The sequence below is a fragment of the Amblyomma mixtum genome, chromosome 10, assembly GCF_055824585.1.
Source record: "Amblyomma mixtum isolate Tamu chromosome 10, ASM5582458v1, whole genome shotgun sequence".
NCBI classification, from domain to species: domain Eukaryota; kingdom Metazoa; phylum Arthropoda; class Arachnida; order Ixodida; family Ixodidae; genus Amblyomma; species Amblyomma mixtum.
Window position 1 is genome coordinate 10,802,521 of NC_143021.1, and position 5,813 is coordinate 10,808,333.

Genomic DNA, 5,813 nt, shown 5'->3' on the forward strand with positions numbered 1-5,813 from the left:
TGTGCGTATTAAATAAACTTGAAACTTCACACCGAACCTTGCGGGCGAGGTGGAGTGGGTGCAGGGAGTGAAAGTCCTGGGAGTAGTATTCCTCGCCAGCGGGGAAGTAGCCCGCGAAACCTGGACTAACCTCCGCACGAACGCCGAGAAACGCCTCTCGGTAGCGTCAACTTTCCGCCTTTCAATAGCAGAGCGCTGCTATTTAGTTAAGTCCACAATCCTAGCCGCATGTTTTTTTGTCGCCCGCGTCGCAAACCCGCCGCGTACGTTTGCACGCAGGCTAACCACGGCCCGTTTCTCTTTCGTTTGGGCGGGCAAAACCGAGCTGGTGTCACGGCTGTTCATTCGCCTGCCATCGTACATGGGTGGGTTCAGTGTACCCTGCATCCACACCATGTGTAATGTGCTCGCCTTGAGAGGTGTACGCGATCTTGTGCGCAACCCAGACTATCCCGGGAGAACACTCCTCGCATACTTCCTGGGTACAGCGCGTAACGTGTTTTTTTCGCAACACGCGGTCGGCCCTACAGCCGAGCAGCCACCGGCATTTTTCGTTAACATGCGCCTCACACTGGCGTCGTTGACTGCCAGCGTGCCCGATCTGGATGTTGATGAAACCCCGGCCTCCAGGATCTCTGAGGCACTAACGGTCGCTCAGCAGACCCGCGAACAACTCCAGAAAACGAGACGGGCACGCTGGCGCCATCTAACGTCAGCTGCGCTTCCTGCAGATATCAGGGACTTCGGCTGGTTGCGAGGCTGGCGGGTCCTGCCCACAAGAGACCGCCTTGCGGCGTGGGGCGTGGCGCCCTCCGTCCAATGCCCGCAATGCGGTCTCTTAGAAACATTAAAGCACGCAATGTTCGACTGTGTAGTGGCGCGCACCTTTTGGATTTTAGTGTCACGCATGTTTGTAACCCGCCTGCAAGCGCGCACTAGTTCTTCCGAAGTGTTTAAAAATATGCTGCTGTGTGTCGGCATGTTAGTTTTGTGGCGGCAGCCTGGAGTGGCTTCCTTCAATGGTCGTCCGCAAAGAGCAATGTTTCCAATGTTGCAGCGCCTCCGCACACGCCTCTTTGAGCAAGCATGCGTGGACGCAGTGTCAATGAGCGAGGCTTAGTTCTTGCGCAAATGGTCGACATACTTCATCGTCTTGAGCGGCGGTCGAGTGTCGGCCTCATTACTGCCCTACTGACATGTTCAGTGCTGCGTCACTGCGCATGTGCTTGAAAGATCAGATCTTTGAGTTCAGCAGTTTTGCTTTGTATTTTTGTTGACATTAGAAAAAATAAAGTTCTCTTTCCACGCCGCCGCCGAGTGATTCAGTTCTTTTGCGGGCGCAAGTCAGCCCAAATAAAGAGCTTCGTTTGCAAGTCTTATTGCTGTCTTCCTGACCGCTGGACTGCCGTCACTACAACGAGACAATATCCTCTGGTGGTGATGGAGCTCACTGCCTCCATTGTCTGCCGCAGAAAGTTCCTGTGTAGCAACGTTTAAAGTATCAGTCAGCGGCGTTCGGGAGCGCGAGTGGTGGGCTCATGCAGTAAATACGCTCGTAGCACTTACGCCTTGTTCTTGTGGACGGCTTTTGCGCCAGTAGTGCGTCGACTTCGGCAGCTCGAACTTTGCGCCAAAGTTTAGCTATTTTTTGTAACTGCCTCGCTTCTGCCGCTTTTGTAGACGCGCCATCACGATTCCGGAGCAAAGACTCTACGTGTGGCTTTGCAATGTTTAAATTCGTGCCAGCACTCTCGCAAAAGTTTTAATGAAGCTAAAGTGCCAATAAATGCCAGGGTCTAAGAAAATAGCGCGCAGACCAGCAACCAAACACACTGTAGCACCGCCGCTGCCGGCTTGGCCAGCTCCTGTTGCCGACAGGTTGCAAAGTTGCCTCGGCTATGGGGCTATGACTACAACTCGGTTTGGCTAGTTTGGCTGCATTCACAAAAAAGTCAGTCCAGCAATCAAACGCACTGAAGCCTGAGGGTTGAGTAATGTGTTCTGAATCTTTGAGATAGATATACTTTTTGTAAAATTAGGATTACGAATACGCGACGGCGCAATACTTTGGCACTTGGTACCAGTTGCCTCGCCATCGCTACTGGCAAATTAGACTTAAAGAAAGCGTGGAGGAGACAAAGAAAAACAAGCGAATTTTATGCTAGGTGGCGCAAGCTGCAGCCCGATAAAACGGTAGTCAGAATAATCCATCCATCCGGCTATCTATAGCGGGCTGTGCGGCTGCGAGACCTGCGAGACATAGCGACCAAACTGAGCAGTGGCGCCACTGAGCAGTCAATCTTTTGTGTCAGCCTCGTGAGCACTCGCAATTCGCTGCTGGCACCATGGGCACGCATGCCTACGTTCGGTACGAGGACGACAAGCATTGTGCCATTGTCCCGATCGAATACGTACGAGGGTTAAAGTGTAGGGCTGATGATGACTACTCGCCAACATTCTATTTCGTGAAGTGGACTGAACAGGATGGAACTTCAGATTATTATCGAGCCTGCATATTGCTGCTTGAAGGTAAGTTCGAACTGCTATTATTCTGCGCCTGCGGCAGCGACCACTCTTCGCGCATTGCAGAGTAACTGATCACGGACAGTGGTTGCTTAATTACTGCAACACACTCCATTCTAAGAAGGTTGTTTGATCGCTCAACGCGAGTCGCTGATATCACGATATGAACGCATGATATTCTAAGAAGGTTGCTTGATCGGTAAACGCGAGTCCTAGCTATCGCGGTATGAACGCATGAGGCGTAAATCGTTAAAATTTCACAGAACTCATTTCACAGAACACAGCTGTTAAGGCATATTTCTTTCTGCGGTGGGCCACAAATTAAACTGAGCGAAAATCTTCCCTGTCAGTGGGAGAACACGTGTGTTGTAGATAGTCGACCGCATGGGCAGCAGTGGCCTGTAAACTTAAGATTAAGGAGAGGCTTTTGTTGCGGCGATGACATTATATTTGTCGTGGCTGCTATCTGGTTGTCAAAAATAAGGACTTGGTAATTAGCGCATTTTTTGCTAGTGAAGGTAACGCGTGCTCGTTTATCATTCCTTTATCCACAATTTCTTTTGGAATATTCCAGGCCTAGATGCACTCGACAAATAAAAAAATATCAAGCTTGATCATCAGAGGCAACTCCGCGAACGCACTTTTAAAATATTTTGTAAGTTTATAACCACAGTTATAACCATACTAAGTTTACAACAAGGTCACCGCTTCAAAAGCAAAAGTTAGAGCGATTTTATTTATTTATATTGTCAAGTTGTAGTGACGGCAGTCCTGCGGCAAGGGAGACACCAACAAGACTTGCAAACGAAGCTCTTTATTTGGGCTGACTTGCGCCCGCAAAAGAACCGAATCACTCGGCGGTGGCGTAAGCAACAAACGTGCTCGTCAGTCGTCGAACTACGAATACCCGCTGCTCGCGGCATCGTTCAATTTAAAGCCGGCTAGGAAACTTCGAGATAACAGGTCGAGGTCATCTAGAGTTATCTGGAAACACGTAGATGCAGCTCTTAATGGCTGTGATCAATCGAGATTAATCCGGTCGCTTCTCGCGTCACGAACAAAAATGATAACACCCCTTTCCTGCGGCCTCGAGCGCGAACGAACGGACACTACAAGGTGGGCTCTGCGGCTGTGCCACTGCACGGGCCGCTAATCCGCTTACCTTCGCTATGCAGGTCCTTGCTCAAGTCGTCACTTTTGCTCTCCTGCCGATATTGACGATCGGGACACCCGGCTACGCAGCTGACAACCGGACACCACATCAACAAGATGAACTGTGTACCTTGCAACTGGTCGCCATCAACGTTACGGAACCCCTGGCAGCGCCACCTCTCGTATGCCGGACCAACGAGGCTGCATCGGCGTCACCATCGTCACCGACAGCATCATACACGTCATCTATAAAAGAGCGACACCCACCTTCGGCACACTGTGGGCTCTGCGGCTGTGCCACTGCACGGGCCGCTAATCCGCTTACCTTCGCTATGCAGGTGGGTGATTCCCTTTTCGCTAAGAAAACTAGCAACTATGGCCTGGTACAGCTGCCGAGCCCGCAGTGTTGCCTTGAACTTGCTGTTGAATGTGTAAATGTCGTTCGCGCTCTGCTACTACTGTCGGGCGACGTTGAAACGAATCCGGGACCACTTAATCTTGATGATATTATGACTGAATTACAAAAGCTGTCTTCCGGACAGTTACAACTTATCACTGAAGTGCAGGGCCTTAGAAGTCAACTGGTAGCAACTGATAAATCAATATCTGCCCTAAGCAAACGGATTGCTGACCTCGAAACCCAATGCGAGTGCCTTACCACCCTTCGAGCCGAAGTGCAAACACTTCAAGCAAACGCTGATAGAACGACAGAGCAGCTTTTTTTATTTGAACACGCGTCTGGACGATCTCGAGAATCGCTCGAGAAGAGACAACCTGGTATTCTACGGCCTTCCGGACCCAAATGAAAAAGAGTCTTATGACCAATCAGAAAAAACAATCATTCAACACTTCTAGTGAAGCAGCGCAACGGCACAAGGCCAAGGGAAGAAGAGGACAAACACAGCGCTGTGTTTGTCCTCTTCTTCCCTTGGCCTTGTGCCGTTGCGCTGCTTCACTAGATATGTTAGACCAACTCGCCCACCAGTTCATGTTGTACATTCAACACTGCCTTGACACCCTCAACCTAGTGATAGAACCTAAAGAAATAGAGCGCGCACACCGCCTCGGCCGCCACACCAATGACCGCAAAAGGCCAATAATAGTGAAGCTGTCATCATTAAAAACAAAAGAGATCATACTCTCGAAAGGCACTAAGCTTAAAGACACTGGTTTCAGCATTGGCGAAGATTTTTCTCTACCCGTTCGAAACGCACGAAAACAGCTTGTGGCCTTTGCTAGGACCAAGTCTGCACCATTTTCCCTCCGTTACAAAACGCTGCACATAGGGCCGAAACGGTATATCTTTGACCAAGCTACGCAGACATTCAAAGAAATCTCATAGGAATCTTTTCGCCGTCGGAAAGCGCGCAAGCAGCCGCCGACTAACTGTCGAGTTAATCTTTCCTTTTCTATAATCTACACTAATGCACGCAGTTTCCTTCCAAAGCGCGAGGCCTTGTCTAATCTCCTTTTATCTTCTGGCAGCAACATATTAATCCTAACGGAAACGTGGCTATCAAGCGAAGTCAGTGATAATGAAGTTTTAGATGACTTACCGAATTTTACCGTTTATCGTAAAGATCGTCAGGGCAAACGCGGAGGAGGTGTTCTTATTGCTATTAACAACCAAATTTCGTGTTCCCTTGTTAACATAACTTCAGATCTAGAAATATTATGGATAAAATGCAGCGCTTCACCGGAAACCGTTCTGCTTGGCGTGTGCTACAGGGCCCCTAACACCAACCCGTTATTCGCTCCTAAACTAAACGATTCTCTAGACCAAATTACAACGAAATACCCCACTGCACAAGTTGTTCTCTTTGGAGACTTTAACTTCCCGAGTATAAATTGGCAAAATGTAGGCCCACTAACAGCAGGTAACTCTGAAGCTAGAGATTTTGTAAATGTTTGTTTAAATTTTAACTTGAGGCAAATGGTGCTCGAACCGACTCGCGTTACGCACGAATCTTCAAACATCCTAGATTTAATACTCACCAACGACCCTGAAAGCTTATCATCAATTACATACCTGCGCGAAGTCAGTGATCATAAGGTTATTCATGCCACGTTCAAGTTTTCCCGCACCTCCCGCCAAACGTTCACGAAAACCATCCGCTTATACGATAAAGGAAACTACG

General features: G+C 49.1%; 1 pseudogene; it reads left to right on the forward strand.

Annotated features, from left to right (window-relative positions):
- The first annotated feature begins 3,644 nt into the window (after positions 1–3,644).
- Positions 3,645–5,017, forward strand: LOC149325128 (uncharacterized; annotated as a pseudogene).
- The last annotated feature ends 796 nt before the right edge of the window (positions 5,018–5,813 follow it).